This window comes from Pteropus alecto, unplaced genomic scaffold (genome assembly GCF_000325575.1).
Source record: "Pteropus alecto unplaced genomic scaffold, ASM32557v1 scaffold14, whole genome shotgun sequence".
NCBI classification, from domain to species: Eukaryota; Metazoa; Chordata; class Mammalia; order Chiroptera; family Pteropodidae; genus Pteropus; species Pteropus alecto.
In genome coordinates this window covers 2,873,543-2,891,742 of record NW_006436810.1, presented here as the reverse complement: position 1 = coordinate 2,891,742, position 18,200 = coordinate 2,873,543, and the positions used below count along the sequence as shown (strand labels likewise).

The window sequence follows — 18,200 nt, the reverse complement described above, 5'->3', positions numbered from 1 at the left end:
TTTTTTCTTTTTAGTCATAAAATAAAAGGAATAAGTGAAATAACCTGTCTGCTATGTGCCTAGATATGATGCTTTAAAATTTTTATTGAATTAATTCACCATAAAATAAGTCATGTGAGATAGATAGTACTGTCCCTTCATAAATATGGAACTGAGGCTTAGAAAGTGACACCATAATTTTGGCAAGATCACAGATCTTTCCGTTACATATCGATGCCTCCAAAGTACCAACTATGGATAGCTTTTGTCATGGGACTGATTAGAACAAATGCTAAATTGAATGCAATGGTGCTTAATAAAACTTGAAACCTGTAATGAATGCAGTTGACCAGAACTGAATGATTTAAGTATTTTATCATCAACATTTCAGGGTTGGTAAATAAAAATGAAGTTCTGAATGAAAACTTTCTCTTTCTTTTGTTTGCCATTGTGGCCCTTGTTTGAGAGGATGGTTATTAAAATGCCATAGAGTCTGTTTTCCTAACTAATATTAAATTTTAGACTTATACTAGAAATTTTTATTAAGATTTATAAAAATATAATCAATATTTTAAACAAGCTGTTTTTGCATAAAAAAGTAACTGCTTAATTAAAAATATGATATCTCCAACAAATTGACATGATATAAATGACATTTATACTGGAAACATAAATTTATTCTACATTACTTTTCCACTAGGATAGAAAAATAAAATATACTATTCATTCAATTTTAATTCTAATATAACAAAGTAACATAATTATAATTCCTAATTTCAATATCACAAAACAACTAGGCTGATTCTAAAAATTAAGCTATATAATTCATTACTCTAATATAGTAAATTAGCTATATTATTTACTGAAGCAATAGAAGGAATAAAGAAGGAACAGAGGAGCAATATATTCACTGAGTAATTTTGACTCTGGCATTCACTAGAACTTTTTAATAGTAAAGTAAACATTTTTTCAAGTTAAAAAAAAAGCATAATAGTATTATCTGATTGAATCAGTCTACAGAGATGCCACTTATAACACGTTGCCCTAGACCATGCCAAAAGAGAATCTTGCACTTATATTACACTAAGTTCTATTTTAGCATGAAATGCATATAGCCCGTTCTTCAGGAAAGTAAAACAGTAATAAAAAAAGGAATTTTTATTCTTCTCTATTTTAAGTTGCCTGGTTTTAAATTGCTTTGTTTGGTGGCTCCCAACAGAATGATGAGGATTTCACTCTGGATTGCTTTGGTGGCTTACATTTCCTTTTGTTCTTGACTTTCATAGAGATGTGCATGGTAGAGATATCAGCATTTTTATTTGCTTTAATCTTTCAAAATCCAAGAGTGAAAAAAATACACTGTTATCTTTTTATTAGGTCAATCAAGTTAAGTTTTCTTTGTGCTTAAACTTTTAAATAAAAGTTGAAATTCAACTACAGCTACAAACTTTTGCAAGTGCAACATATTTTATTTGGTCTTAAAATATATCTTTATAAAATATTTCTCTTTAAATTACACACATATGAGAGAATTTTTGTGCCTTTTACACACTAAAATAATAATAATTAATATACATCAAATGCTTACCATAAGGCAAGGCATTGTTCTAAGTACTTTATATCTATTTGCTCACTTAATTCCCACAACAATCAAATGAATTATTTTTTTTTATCCCAGTTGAAAGATGGAAAATAGAGGCACAGAAATATTAACTAACCAAGTAATTAACAGAGCTGGAATTTAAACCAAGACAGCATAACTCCAGAGCTTGAGCTATTAACACTATAATACTACCTCTGATTTAAAAAATGCTAATAATGGCATTATGATAACAGTAGGCACAAAGATGTTCCTTTATCATCTTAATCACATTTAAACCAAAAAAAATCAAACCATAAAAGTACATATAGGGTGGCAGGAACAGTTAAGAATAACAGAGCTAATTTTCACTGAAGGCATGGATCATTCTTGCTTAGTTTACCAAGTATTCACAATGTCTGGTAGAATAACAAACATGTCAAAAAACAGCCAATAAATATTTGCTGAATAAGTGAATTAATAAATAAATGAAGAAACTTATGCGAGCACTGCACCCAGAAGCCAACACTCTATAGCTGTCCTGAGTTCCTCCTCTCTCACATCTTCCAGTGCATCTTGAATCCATCTGCATGTTATTATCTTTATTGCCAATCTCCAGTCCAAGCTATTATCTGTCTCCTGGATTACTGTGATGGCCTCCTACCTAGTCTTTCTACTTACCCTCTTCTCTTTCCAATCAATTCTCTATACTGCAGCCAGAATTATCTTAAAATATCAATTGGATTATGGCTCTCCATAAGTGAATTCCCTTGGTACTTTGGAGATTTAATGTTTTTCTTTTCCTTCCATACTCATTTTTATTCCCTTTCTCCTCTCTCCTGTTCTCTCTTCTCTCTTTTTATTTCTTTCTAACCAAAGTTGACTCTCCAGTCCTACCTCTTGGCCTTCTCTCCTTCAAGTACCAGGCCCCATCTGTGTTGAAAGTGTAGCCCCATTTCAAGGCCTTTACATGCACTGTTCTTCTGTTAGAGCAGTCCTCTTCCCAGTCTTTGCCTAGTCATTTCCTTCCTACCTTAGGTTTCAGCTTAAATGTCACTTCCAAATGTATATCTCATTCTAGATGGGAGTCCCATTGATATGGCTGCCTTATTCCTCAGAATAACGTAATGTTTTGAGCACAAGACTTTTATCCACACATACTGAGTTTGAATCCTGAAAGCGTTACTTGCTAGACTGCATGACATTGAAGAAGCTGTTTATCCGTTTTATGCTTGTTTCATTATTTGTAAAATGAGATACTTAGTTGTGAGAACTAAGTGAGTTAATATATGTAAGCACTCAAAACACAGTGCCTGGCATATCGATAAGACATGTGAGCTATTATCATTCAGTGAAATTATATTTATTCATGTACTTATGTGATATTTTGCCTTTCTCATAAACATGTAAACTCAAGGTAAGAAATAATAATAGCTCTATTCTTACCACCACAAGCTTGGTGCCTCTTACACTGCATAGTGTAGGAAGAGCTCAACAAATATTTATTGAAAGAATCAGTCAAATACATGCATAAATTATGAATGCATAAAACAAAAAACTTGAAAAAAGAGAAAATAATATAGATCAACCATCTTTGGGCAGGTGGGTCTTTGACGTTCATAAAATTATACAATATTCACTTGGAGACAACATATGACAGTCTGTTTCATTTGTTTAGAAAGTTGACTGGATCTAAAGAAAATCTTAATATTGTTCCCATTCAATTATTTCTCAATTCAAAGGTATTTAAGAATTAACTAAAGTACCTGAAATAGTTCTTGGGAAGTTGTTTCATTTTCTTCCATTTTTCTCATTATTGGGCATTAGTAAACACAAAAACTTTAACAACTCTCAGGAAAAAAGTTCTGAGTTTTAAAGAAATATTTACACCATTATCAAAGCTAGAATACAGTTCTTTAGGACTTAGATTTCAGGAAAATTTCAAAACCCAGTTTCCCACATAATTCACCCTCTAGCTTTGATTCTGATCTCCTTGAATTGTTTTAAAACTCCTAATGTATAATTTTCAAAAATGTCCTGCTGATACTTTTCAGAAAACTACTCCATAAAAAGGAAATGTAAGACTCCTATAGCAAAAAAAAATGATATTAGATACCTAGTGTTCATAGCCCTTGAAATACCCATTTAAATATAGATTCGGAGGTAAAAGTAGACCAAAAAATTTTGTATAACAAGTTCTCTTGCGTTGCTTTTTTCTGCTTTCTTAGAAATATTCTTAATATCTTTATAGTAACAACTCATCTTGGCAAACACCCTTTTGACAACATTGTGTTTAATATTCAGTTTCCTTCTCCAATAGCAGAGCAGAGGCTTTGCTGTATATTATTTAAGAACTGGGCCTCTGGAGCCAATTTGATTCATAATCAATTCTAGTTTCTTCTCATACAATGTTGTTCCTTTTATGAGATAAGATAATGAAAATATATTGAATAATATTATTCAACAATTCATTTATTCGCTATACATTTATTGAAAAAAAAATACATTGGGAAGAGACTGAGACTGAAGAGAAAAACAAGGTAAGTTGTTTCCCAGGAAAAATTCATAGATCACAAACTCCGCTGTATCAGATGCACTAGTAATTATTTATATTGCCTGGAATAATTAAACTGTATACAAGAGAATCACAATTATATTTTAATGTGGTAACCATATGCCAGATACTCTACACCTTATCTATTAATGAACTTATGGGATAGATGTCATGATTCTCATGTACAGAAAAGAAGATTCCTGGGCTCAGAATTCAATAGTAAATTTCCCTACTTTATTTAGCTAATAAGTAACAAAACCAGGATTTGAAACTTGTTTTTTTTCAGGTTCCAAAGCCCAAGCATTTTTTTACTCAGTCTGCCTTTCTCTAAAATTACCAACTTTTCCGACAAAGTTGACAGAAAAATAGTAACCAGAAGATTGTAAGGAACAACTCCCTTTAACTTCTTTCTCTGGGAAAGGAGCAAGATAGAATCCAATCCCATCCAGGGATATTCTCAAAACTGGCACTCCAACTAGCTCCGCATTCTCTGTATCTTATCTCTACTGCCTCGGCACTTTTACAGAAGGCAGATAGAGAAGTGGAAGTGGGGAACGCAAAACATAGAAAGCAGCAAGGAGAGGGGGAATATAGAGATGGGTTTTGTGTCTGGATATGGAAATAGACATCTGGCTGCTGGAGCTGCTGATCCACACTTAGTCAGACCTACATTGGATGAATCAACTCCTGAGCCAGAGCAAAAGTACCAATCATACTTCTAATTATTAGATGCCTACATAGCTATAGATATTTATGTAACTAACTGTGGTATTTTTTCCAAGAGCTTCACCAAAAAATGGAGTTTCATCAGCCAATGAAAAAGTTTAGCAAAAACTTATTCAGAGTATCTTCTCAAAATGTGTTCCTTTAATAGTTTAGCCTAAAGAGTATCTGAAGAATCTTGAAAGAAAAATCTATAGAAATTAGGAAGTATAGACTCGAGAGAAAAAGGTCAGTGAATATTTATGACTCAATCATCCATAAAATAATTTTAGTCTAGAAGGATCCATAAAATACTCTGATCTCAATTAGACTTGAACCTATCAGGAAGTAGAGATCTGGAGGAACTGAGCTACTTGCTGATAATAAGCTAAGCTGAGAGCAGAACCTAGGTCTCTAGATCCCATAATAAGTGTTCTCTAAATTATCTCACCCTCAGAAGACACTGTGGCCAATGTTTGATCATTATATTTAGGTTTCTATTCAGCCCTTTCCTAGGATGGCTGATCCTTGGGTGTATATAGTCCTCAGGAAAAGAGATGCAACCCTTTATAAGAAATGGCCCTATGAACTCATCACAGTCTCTCAATGATGCTGCTCAGTCATCTGAACAATGGGACAACATTACAACCTTGGAAATGACTTGAAAGCAGGTGGAATCGGGCTCATGGAACTACACTGGCCTTTTGTAAATATGTTTCATATTTACTAGACTGTGTCTTACTTGCACATCTGTGGCCTTGTCGAATCTTTGCTTTAAATTTTTTACTTCTTACAAAGTAATCTATTAACGAAAGGGTCATAACCAAATTCTACATTCAATTTTTTTAGGTCATCTCATAGGCTTTTTACTCACTTCTTCCTATTACAGGATATTACTTAAGAATCTTGAAGAGGTTTTAATTTCTTTTCCTGAAACCTTTCTTTATATCATTATTCATTTTGCCAAACACTTTTGTAAGACATTTTTGCTATTATGAATATAATTCTATAGTCATGAGTCTATATTTTATGTTCTCAGCAATATGATTTAACATTTATAAAACAGGGAAATGTTGGTCATTCTAAATATATTACCACATTTAAAATAGTTTATAAGGATTTATGGAACTATATTAATTATGATGACTAATAAGTTTTTAGATTATTTTAAATATATTTAATAAGAAAAATCATATATAATACATAATAGGAATAATTTTATATTAAAATTTGATTTTAGAAAGCTGATTCTAAAATCAAATTTTAGAATTTGATTTCTGACAGAACTGTCTTTATTATTTTAAAAACAGGAATTGAAAAAATAATCAAATGTTAAGCAAAGCTACAATGAAATGTCTTTAAATTAAGGGGAGCAACACACATATTCTCTGATGTAAATTATGCAGTTAATTGGTAGAGTAATAAAAATTGGAGAAGAACTGCAAAGAATGGTTTTGTTTATTCCCACCTCCCCCTATCTTGAGATAATGACAGAAAGAACCCAATGTCATAGCTTAACGTACTATAATCTATTTCTGGTATTTTTCTTTAGTAAATTATAATTACATTTTGATTTTTTTCAATCATGAAAATGGAAAAGACCTTGATAGAATATTTATTCAAACCCAAAGGATATAGGCAAGATTGAATTCAAAAGTTCCAAAAACTGTTGCCTTATTTTTCAAAAAGGTCTTCTGAAAAAGTCTCTGATATGCTCCAATAGTTATACCATTTATTTATATATTCCCTAATGTTATACCCAAAGCTTTGTCCACTGCTTTACCAAAACTTCATATTAAATTAGTGCACTATTGTCTTATTGCTATTAACTGATCTAAGGGATGAAAGGAATTTCTCAAGTCATAAACCCTCTCCAATTCTAGGCAATCATCAGCCACCAAGCAAGACAAATGAACCTATCTAAATGTGCAGCCAGGTTTTATGCCAGTTCTGTCCTTGTGAACTACATACTGATCCCTAGATAGGCACATCTTTGATATGTCTGGTTTTGTATTCTGCTTCTTCTATTAAAAAAGACCTTCCCCTGTTTTTTTCATGAAAAAATCATAAGGATTGTCTTTTTACAAATTTCCCTAAGTTTTATCCTTAAGTCAAGCTGTCTAAGCACCCCTACTCCAAAAAAGAATATTGCCCATTCTCTCTTCTATGCCCCCAAACAATCTGAAGCATGCCTCTATTATTACACTTATATTTTCACGATTTGAATTGTTAATCACAAACTATAACTGTAACTTACTATGCTTCTGTCCCAATGCCTACCATATAACCAGAGATCAATAATTGTTGCTGATAAAATAATCCTGTATATAATGTATCTATAAAACCAAAATGAAAGTCTGATGTAGAATGCAATCAAGCTTTATTGAGTTTTGTTATTCACTCATTCAGCATCTGCTATGTGGCAAACACTTCTAAGTACTTGTGCTTTCTATAGAGATGGCATGAGAGAAACTAAATGCCAAGCAGCCTAAAACATAAGAGATACTCATCAAATATTAATGTATCCCTTTTATCCTTCCTCTTCTCTGTTTCTGCGACCATTTCTTACATAAAGTCAAATAACATATTTGAAGAATACTCTTATTCTTTAAATTCATATAAAGATTATTAAACTGCAACTTCTCTTTTGGTTTTTTGGCCTTTACATTTTAAACCAATTTCTGTATCCCTTAAGTTATTGTATTACTCTTATGCATAGAATAAATTAAAAATGGCTAGTTTTAGTATACCAGGTTCTTAAAAATTTATTTTTTCACTCTTACATCATTATTTTTAATCTGACTCTTCCTTTCCAATATTATTTTTCGCCTTTTGTTTCCTTCAGTCTAAAAGGGACAAGACTCTCATGAAATAATTCACAGGAATATGCAAGTGACATAAGAATGACTTGTCAGATGAATCTTTTTTAAATAGGGGATCAGCTATTAGAAATTGAAAAACATGAATCCCTGATATGAAATTTCAGAGGCTGTGGGCACCTGGTGGAGGAGAGCTAAAAGTCACAGTGGTTCAGAGATCTGAGAGAGTCATATAGACTTGAATTTGAATCTCAGCTCTACCACTTATCAGTTGTGTAATTTGGGCAAATTGTTTAACCTCTGTGAATCACAAATTCTCCAATTTCAAATGAGGAATTATGATAAAAAATAGGTATTAACTTATATAAAGTCAAAACACAGTGGCTGGTAAATAATAAGTAACCAATTAATAGTTTTATTAGTTATTGTTAATGAAAACATAAAAAATCAATATCTTTCTCAGAATTTTTAGTTTCCATGAAATAGCATGTGCTTTTATAAAAATTACACAGCATAACCTTTCTTATGAGAAAAATCAGTTATGTTAACATTCCATTGGGTCTTTCATTTAAAATGTATTAAACTTCTATGGTTTTGAAAACATATCACATCTCTCTAGTAATTAATCTTCACATAGACTTTTAATTATTTCTAAATTTTAGTTATTTTGGAGAATGACCCCCTTTGTTCTGAAGATGCTCCCTAGAACTCCTTAAAGTGAATTTTATATTTTCCCCTTCAGTTATATGCTAAGTCAGAGATCCTAAAAATGTCTTACAGATTTAGTAACAAATCATCTAACTATTTATTTTATATGTTGTGTGTGTGTGTAGGTATATAAGTCTACACATGTGGATTACCTTACCATTCCTCGAATCCTGTTATGAAAACTCACTTGCACTATTACCTGTAGACTCAATACTAAAAGCCATGCCTACTTTCTAGAATTCATTAACCTGGGTGTTGTGTGTCTGTATGATAAAGTTTAATCTACATGTGCATGTATGTGATGTGAGTGTGAGGGAGGTGGTTGTGGAAAAAGAATTAATAATGAAAAGTTCTGGAAGTATAAATTGGACAGTTTTACAGAAGCTTAATTTTCTTTCCTTCTGCCATTTTGTTGCACTGCATGGAGAATGAGAAAATTAATCAGGCCCTAAGATCTGGTAATTGGATATCACATGTAAAGATTCCCAAGCCTTACATCTTCTTGATTTAATTGATGAAGACATTCTAAGTACAATGTAAGTCTCTGTGTTAAGCATAATATAATGCAAATGCTTGACCAGATGATTTTGTAAGGGCAATATCCATTTTTCAAAATTAAACAACTGACATTTTAAATGCCCAAAGGCTCTAGTACTGTACATATTATTGATTAAACTGACATTTTAAAATTACTATAGTGCAAAAAAGCTTATTAAAATAGAAAACTAAATTTTCTTGGCTTTTAATAGCTCAAAATTGGCCTGAACGCTAATAGTGCAAATGTTTGGGAAATGTACCAGGTGGAACTTTGTTTCAATATTCAAAGGTCCTCGAGTAAGACTTCATTTCCTAGAATACAATCTTGGGACTGTTTTCAAACTACATAGATATATAAGCAGCAAAACACCTGGCCACTAATCCTGGACTGTGCTTTTTATCTATAATGAATAGACAACTTTTAGACATAATCCTGTACTTTACTACTCTCTAGAGTCAATAATGAACCTCTAAATTCAGTTTCACATTGAACATTTTTGTCTGATAAGCTTTCTGGAATACTCATTTCAGCCCTTTTGTGATACTTGGCTTAAATTATACTAGAACAATTTTAATAGTCATTTCCAGTGATACAAGTATCTAAACACCCACAGTCCATTGAGGATCTGATTTTAAAACAGTGGAATTCATGTTGACTATATGAAAAGATATTTTTAAAATATCCACCATTTCAGATTCTGCATCACACTTATAATACGCATTCACCTTAACAGGGGTGAATTAATAACTACTTTTCAAGGTATTTGTATTATTGACCATATGCAGGAGACAAGTAGAGAAGATGACAAAAATACACCTGGACAATAAAAAAATAAAATTGGATTAAAAGCTAACAGTGTAATCCACAACTATCTGTGGAATTTGGGCAAACTATATAGGTTAGGAAACACTGGTATTATTTATACCCTAGATAACATGCCACCTCATATTTGGGGCTGAGGACAGCTTTATATGAGGGAGAAATATGAATGATATTGTACTAGAGAGAGACTTTTATATCCAAAAATATACTACTCTCTTTTACAAGGTTAGGGATTCACTGTCACTATAACTAAGATTAACTTCAACTTAATTTTCAATGTTATATTTAAAGTTTCAAATAATGTACATAAATAACCATGCCAAGTGAAATTCTTTGGTCGCTTTTTAAATGCCAAGGATGGAAATTATGAGAAACAGAGGTTATCATGAATACTATGCCAGAGACCTTTCTGTAATATGTCTTATTAAAAAAAAAAAAAAAGAGAGAGAGCAACAGAGAGTTGTTCATGAGAGTCACCTTCCTTCACTGATCATTTGAATGAACATATGTAGGCCATTCATCCTCTTTCTCTCTCTCCCTCTCTTATTCTCTCTCTCATCTGTCTTACTCCACAATATGCTTGTTGCTCAGTCTATCACATTAATCTTTGCATGTTCTTTGTCCATGGACACAATAAATCAATGTAGGCTCGAATTAAATGACTGTATATGCAAATGACCTAACAATTATGGTGGGGTTTTTTTGCATATTTATTTCAGTTTAAGTGGAAATGTAGAAGATATGACTATCATTCACTATTTTGATGCCAATTTTAGTTTCTTATTCTCTGAAACAGGTTTATACCAGAACTTAGTTTTAATGTAATAAGGTATAAAGATTGTGCCAAAAACCACAAATTGAAAAGCTGCCAAGTTGTAGTTTTCGGTATGGACTGAAACTTTGCAAAAATTTCAGTTAACTTTGAACAATCTCCTGAAATTTTGAACCAAACCATCATCCCTTAAAACAGTTGTATGCTCATTCCTATAATTACATATATAGTAAAAACTGAACCTTCACATACATGGCTGCTGCAGGCTGCAATAAACACCGCAAAGCAGAAATGCATTACCTCTGGCTGAGTGTATCACAGTGACCCTATTACAATCTTTTAAGGATTAATTTTATCTTCTTAGCTCATTAGTTCCCTAAATAGCATTTGTCATGACAAAAGGGAGCACTTAGAAGGAAAGACTTCACAGTCAAACACGAACTCAGCCAAGAACAAGCCCAGAAGTTATCAAAACAAAGCTTCATGAATTTGAAATAAATTACCTTGCTTGGGCACTAACTGAATAATGTGCTTGTGTTTTTTCAGTGTCTAAACATAATCTATTTGCCTCAGGCTTTCTCTATACCTAAAATCTCATGAATCTCAGGCTGTCAACCATTATCTGCAACCACACTCCTTTAAATGGAGAAGTGTCACAGCTTCAGGTAACATGATTTCACTAAGAGAAATTGCCCGAGGAAGGATGCAGGTGTATCTGCCATTCAAAAGCCCAAAAGGTATGTTCCTCATTTAAAAATAAACTCACTTAAACAATGAGAACTAATTACCACATTAATTTATCTCAATACATCTAAGTACAGGCAGGCAGACATAATAACATGTGTAAACTACTAAGCAAGCAAAATAAAAGGTCTACTGTGAGTCACCTTCACAGTACTGCACAAGTACCCATGAAAGCCATATTTTAGGTTCAGTTCTGTAGTTTCATTAGTATTATTATACAAACATCTATGCTTATGCAGCTCCATAATGCTTTATGCCCTTAGCTCCATATATGTGGTGTCCATATTCTTTATGCCCTTAGCTCCATTTATGTGGTGGACATATTCCATGGTGGCCTCCCATGATCCTCATCTGCTGGTGTTCATGCCCCTGCAAAATCCCTTTCTCTTGATTGTGGGTGGAACTTGTGATTTGAGTCTAATTGACAGAATATGGAAGAGGTGATGAGATGTCATGTATCTTTCAAAGTTATATAGGAACCTATTAGCTGACTTTTTCTAGTCTATTCTAGTCTGTGCTGCCGCTTTGATAAGTAAGCCATCCTACTAGGGAAGCCCACATAACAAGGAGCTGTGAGTAGTGTTTAGGAAATGTGAGCAGCCTTTAAGAGCTGACAAAGTCAGTGAACAGAGGCTTAAGATGGCCTCCAGCTATAGCTCAAGGTCCTACAACTATAAAAAATGAATCTCTTAACCAACTGAGAGAGCTTAGATATAGATCTTCCCCAATTGAGCCTCTGGATAAGAACACTGGTCGACCTTTTCCTTTCAGACTTGGATGATCCTAAGCAGAGGACCCGTATAAGCTGAGCCTAGACACCTGACTCACATAAACTGTGGCATAAAAGTTTGTGTTGGGTTGTTTTAAACTGCTAAATGGGTGGCAATTTATTATGTAGCAACAGAACACTATAATACAGTGTATGTCAGAATAAGGTAGTATCATTCACGGCTAATAGTACCACCATTCAATCTTTCAACCCTTCTCCTTCAGTCAATTAGTCAACAAACCCATTATCTGACATGTCATTTGATTATTATTATTTTATTATTATTTCATCCCTACCAACTGCCATTGTCCTAGGACAGGCCTTCTTCATTTCTCACCAGGAAAATTGTCAGAGTCTGCTTCTAGAGCATTTTCTTTTCCTTTCATGAATAGTTTTATAAATATTTTTCAATGCTACTTCTAGAATACATCTTAAGAAAAATATAAAATAAGAAGATAGACTTTGTCTCTGGAATTTCTACCTCTTTTACTGTTCTCTCCATTCCATCCTATCTATTCCCACTTACTTAGGCAAATTCCTCAGTCCTCTGATTTATCCTTCACTCCTTCTGACAATGAGCCTTTTATAGACCTCACAACCTTTCACAGTCTATAATGGCATCCTACTTCCAAGGGTTGAAAGAGCATTAATAACTTAATTCTAATTTCATTTTAATAGAGTCATACAGGCACACTGCCATCACACAGTGTGTTTTCGAACATATCTTACTAGCAAAAACATTATTATAAATAAAGGTAAAAAGACATTTCAATAGATAGAACAGATAAAAGCAGGATTGAATGCAGGTGGTGTTGCAGTGGGATATGTGGGTGAGTTTGTAGAAAACCCAATGAAATGCTGGCCTAATATCTACTATGCCCTTTAACATACATAGTTTCAGCCCAGCAGCAGCTCTGACGAACCATAGGGTTCTGGGTAAGACAATTTAAAAATCACTGCTTTAAACTAAAATAATTATTCTTTAATAAGGATATATTATAATGATTATCAAGAGAGACAGGCAGACATTTGTGATTGAATGGTCATTTTGCTAAAACTTAATTCATAAGATGCCAGTTTAGCTTTAAATTCTTCACATTCTCAAATCACATATAAAACTGCTGTACTAATTTCACCAACTTTGATTATTTTCATGACAGCTGATCCTTAGGTAAAGTTGATTTGTAGAAACAGAAGTATTCATGGAATGCAGGCTTTTTCATTCTTTCTCACATCACAGTAAATGCACTTGAGGCCATCACTGACCTTGACTATATTGAATCAAAAATTGACTTTTTTTCTCCCTATAGCCTCTATCCTCCATATGCAAGCACAACTTTATGTCTTAATCACCAATAAAATGTTTTGCTTAGCGTCTTTTCTGTATACTTGAAGAAATGAGGCAGGAGGGGAATTGTTTTTTGAAAAGAAGCAACATATCCTATACTACAAATTTAAAAGAATATTCATTTTATATATTAGTGATTTTGAGAATCTTGGCTAACTTATATCTGTCATCTGTATAATCAATGGGCATAATATTTCACAAAAGTTATTTACATCTCCAAGTGCAGTTTTAGCAAAAAGGATTTTGAAAGCTTGCACATAAATAAGGATGTATCTGGCCACTAATACTGTAATAGATTTTTGTTTATTAATGACAATAGTAGCATCAACTGCTAGGATTTATTGAATTCTTCCTACATGCCAGAGCAGAGCTAATGGTTATATATAATGAAAGTTATCAATAACACTTATAAGTAAGTTGTTATTACCTCCATCTAACAAATTACGAAACTGAGACTAAAATGGTCGAAGAAACTAAAGCAAAGACTTCTACTAAGTCCTAGAGATGGTGGCTGATCTCAGCTCTCATTACCTCCAAAGCCTTTTTTTTTTTTTTCCTGCATCACTGGCTTAACTCTGGAATGGAATGAAATAAAGTGCAAAAACGTTAAATGAATAATAATTTATAGTAATTGATATTTGCCCTATGGTATCTTTATATCGATTCCTAGATACCAACACCATTAACTTTCTTTAGATATCAGCTTCTTTATCTTTAGTTGTTCTTTTCAAAGCTATATTAAGTTACCAAGATCCTTTTCTATCCTTCTGCTCTCAGCTAGCTATTAAAACAATACTTTGCCACCAAATCACTTTTAACAAATACACATATCAAGATCCTCCACTATTCATTCTCCATGGTCTAACTTCACAATTTAGAGAAAAACTTCTATGCACAGTTTTAGTAAAGGGAGCATGGAAATTGAAGGTTATCATGCTATATTTCCATTATGCTAAAATGGGTGTATCTAAAGTTATACATGAATAAGATTAGCAAAAGAAAAAGCAAATTTATTAAATCCAGAACATTTTACATTTATTCCAAACCTGCAGTTAACTTCTCAAATTAAATGTCTCCAATACAACCTTAAGTTGATCTACTGTTTTGTTTACTCACCGATGAATACACGAATTCATTTCTGAGCATATAATAGAAATTAGGAAAACTCGTGTGATAACACAATGAATGGAGCCTGTTTTCTGTGAGCTTACACTCTAATAGAGATAAGTCAAATAATAAAGATCCATAATATTAGAATAAGAGGATTAAGAGTTCATATAATGATAGATATAAGGCATTATTGGAAGTTCAGACTAGATAATCATTATTGTATGTAAGTGGGATTCAAAGATAGATAGATAGATAGCAGGAAGCTAGACATCTTTAATGCCAAGCCAAAAAGCTGTTTAAATAATTAAATGTTTACCTCCATTGAAAATAAATTAAGATAAGCTGAATTTGTCTTGTCAGAAACAATATAAATTTTCCATTATAAAAGTGACATGACCTAAATTTTTATTCCTTGGCATGGTGACTTTGCCTCTATTACTCCCTTAGCTGGAGTATCCCTGAGTTTATTTTATCTATCTCTCTACCTCTATCTATCCATTATCTATCTATCTATCTATCTACTTTGAAAAGTCCGCGACATTATTATCGTTTCTAAAAATAATGAACAGTAATTTCTTAAAATCAATAAATATCCAGCCAATGCTCAAATCTATCTATCTATCATCTATCTATCTATCATCTATCATCTATCTATCTACCTACTTATCTATCTATCCAGGTATATATTTATATATCTATATGGATATATATTTTTACTTTATTTTCAAGGGAATACATAAGTAATCCATATAATCTCCATACTTAATCTTCTGGAATTCAGAAGTGGGGTATCATAATCTTTTATAAAATTTTATGAAAAAATATATTATTTTTGTCTATTCAAGTAAACGTTTATTCTCGAACTGATTAGAACTTTATGTGAATTCACAGGACAACTAGAGTAGAAATTCAATTTAAAACCAGAGACCTCAATATAAGATAATGATCCCTAGTTCTGTTCTCATTTCCTCTTCTTCCTGGTATTCTATCCGCCCCTGCTTTCTATTTACTCACTTTGTCACTGTACCCCAGAATTTCTGGTCAGCATATCTTCTTGAAACAGGTTAGATATTTTTCAGAGTTAGGGTACTGAGTGTAACTTCTGAAAATGGAATTTTACTTTACACAGTAAATCTTACTTTGAAAAAAGTCATTTTACTTACTGTTTGTTTTTTTTTCCTGTCACCAGGCTATTATCCCAAAGGCCCTAATGTTTCTTAGCATTAAACTGTGTCACCAGCTATGCTTGCTTACAAGAACTGAAGAGGATTCCCAACTGTAAAGATCAAAATGCAAAGCACAAAAACCAAGGTGGTGTTGGGGCATTGTGTGCAAAAAGGCTGAATGAAACAGAGAAATAACTACACATGCCTAAAAGAATTTAGCCACTGCATGACACAGTCTATAAACACAGAAGGCTTCTCCCCAGCATGAGTAAAGGTGCCCATTCCCTGATCAAAGAAAAAAGTTTCTGCTCTGTTTTACCAAATGCAGACTTGTTCTATTGGCATGAATGTCACTGAGAAGAAAGATTTTGGTTTGCATTCAGAAGGGTCAATAACGAAACTGTTTTATGATGAATTCTTGAGTTTTATGAGTTTTTAAAAAATTGATACCAGTGACAGATACCATCCAAAGCCAGGGCTACATATGGTTTCATCAGGACGACATTCAACAGACCTCAAGAGAAATTGTTAAATCAACAGAACTTCCAAGGAAAAATGAATCAACTATTGAACAAATAAATAAAAAAACTGGAGTGAAATTTAAGTTTCGAGACTAAGAAGGTCCCTCTGCAAGAGGTACCAAAAAGTTTTGATGGGGAAACACTCTTGAATAGGGGACATGCACTTAAATTAAATCAGCTTCACCTTGTATAATTGATAATACCTATAAGTCACAGGAATTGAGTTCAGGGGATCTAAAAGTTGATATTTTTCAGAATTCTTGTGTGATCGTAGTGCGACACAGTCAAATAAAGCTCCAGTTGTTTCACCAGAAGAATCACAGATTTCAGACACACCTTGCCTCTTGATGAGAAAGGACATGTAACATGGAACTAAAAATACCTTACCCATATCTGATTCATCTGAAGGTAAATCTTCAGATATCCACTGTCAAACAATGAAAAACGTGAGTTTAACACCAAGCCCCACAAAACAAGTTGAAACTCATGATCTTATGGATTATCATAACAGTTCACCTTTATTCAGAGCACCCCTCAGTTTTACTAATCCTCTTCACTATGATTGGACACAGATAAAAGGAACTTTGATGGTGCTGTGACTAAGAATAAAACTAATATTTCAATAGCAAGTGTCACAGTTTCTGATGCCTCTAGTACCAAAATAATTTCTACAAGGAAAGTATTGCCAATATCCATTAAGAGACATGAGATAGCTGGATCAATGCATTCAGGAGCTGAAAAAGATGTTGATGTTAGTGCAGATTCATATCCTCATATCCCCCAAATATTCTGTATTGGCATGTGAACATAACACACCTGTAAGATCCAAATGGAGTGAACTTCAAGCTAAAAAGGAGTCTGAACAAAAAAAATTTAGAGGCTTGATAACCTCTGACAGTGAAAAATGTGATCATCTAGCAGGAGGTATTCATACAAAGACTTGTTCAGTATGTCTACCTACTTTCAATAACAAGAAAGATCAAATATTGGAAAATCCAACAGAAGCCACATATATTATTTTTTGTAATCATTGTGGAAAATCCAAAGGACCAAGAGATCCACCTTCAGAATGGACATGATTCAGGGAGCTAATAGACACTTTATACTGGAAAATGCAAGTGTCATTGAAAGCTAGATTTATAGTATTCCATCTTAAAAATGTGAGACTAATAGCAGTGTAGATTGTTACCTTAGGATTGTTTTTTGGGACAATCTACTTGCCTTTGGAAAAAAATATTGCACATGGTTTCTTTTGTAACTTAAACTATTATTGCCTTAATGTCTCTTAACTCTGTTACATGCTGCTTATAGACATATTGATATAGTAATATCAATATAGTAAAACTTTCATGATAAATTGAGATTAAAGACTACTCTTTTGTTAATGTTTCATCATGTACGCATTATTTTGTATACGTACAGGGCAAGTACGTATATGATTTAATAAAGTTGCAGTCATAAATGTTACTAACAGAAGATGCAAGAAATTTCTAAATGGTCTGAATCTTTGTGTACCTTATTTGTAAATTATTTGCCCTGAAGTTTTAGAAAATAGTTCTGAATTTTAAAATTGCCAGAATCATGCAGCCAGCATTGCAGGTTGTCAGAGATCAACTATTTAAATAATGAAACATTTTAAAATTGTAAACAAAAGTTATTTTTATATTATATATTGTCTAATTGTCTATCTTAATTGTCCTTGTTTTAGTTTAGTCATGGAGGTTCACTAGGTGCCTTAGAATAATACTGAATTCTTTTAGTTTGTGTATGTTACTTTAATATTTGAACTCAACTGGGATTAGAAGACTATCAAAATACATGTATGTTTCACGATATCTGAGCTGCCATTAAAAAACAAAAACAAACAAAAAAATTGATACTACCTCTTTCGAAACAATAGTTCATTTCCAAAAGTTCAGATCATTGTTTAAAAATAAATCAAAGTTGCTATCTTGGAAAAAGTGCTATGAAACACATTTGCTCATTTTTAACTGAAGTAGAAACACCATTAAAGGGTAGCATCTGTAATATAAGATATGTTAAGGAGTCACATTTCATTCTCATTGTAA

General features: G+C 32.7%; 1 pseudogene; it reads left to right on the top strand.

The window, feature by feature from the left end:
• Positions 1–4,708: 4,708 nt before the first annotated feature.
• LOC102883918 lies at positions 4,709–17,210 on the top strand (annotated as a pseudogene).
• Positions 17,211–18,200: the final 990 nt, after the last annotated feature.